This window comes from Athene cunicularia, assembly GCF_003259725.1.
Source record: "Athene cunicularia isolate RWA chromosome 11 unlocalized genomic scaffold, athCun1 chr11_part1, whole genome shotgun sequence".
Classification (NCBI taxonomy): Eukaryota; Metazoa; Chordata; class Aves; order Strigiformes; family Strigidae; genus Athene; species Athene cunicularia.
This window is the reverse complement of record NW_020799113.1, coordinates 1,139,667-1,139,886: the sequence shown is the minus strand read 5'-3', so window position 1 is coordinate 1,139,886 and position 220 is coordinate 1,139,667.

Genomic DNA, 220 nt, shown 5'->3' with positions numbered 1-220 from the left:
CTGCGGGAGGCGGTGAGGCGGCGGCCGGCGAGCTCCGGAGCCCAAGGAGGCCTTGGCGGCCTTTTCTCCCTGAGGCGGGTCCCTTCCCTCAGGCCGCCATCTTCCCCGAGGTGACTCCCCTCCCTCAGGCGGCCCTTTCTCCCTGAGGCCTCCTCGCCCTAAAACGTGCCTCAAAAAAGTCGGTAAAATTTCAAAGTTGTAGCTGGGGCAGACTGACCAC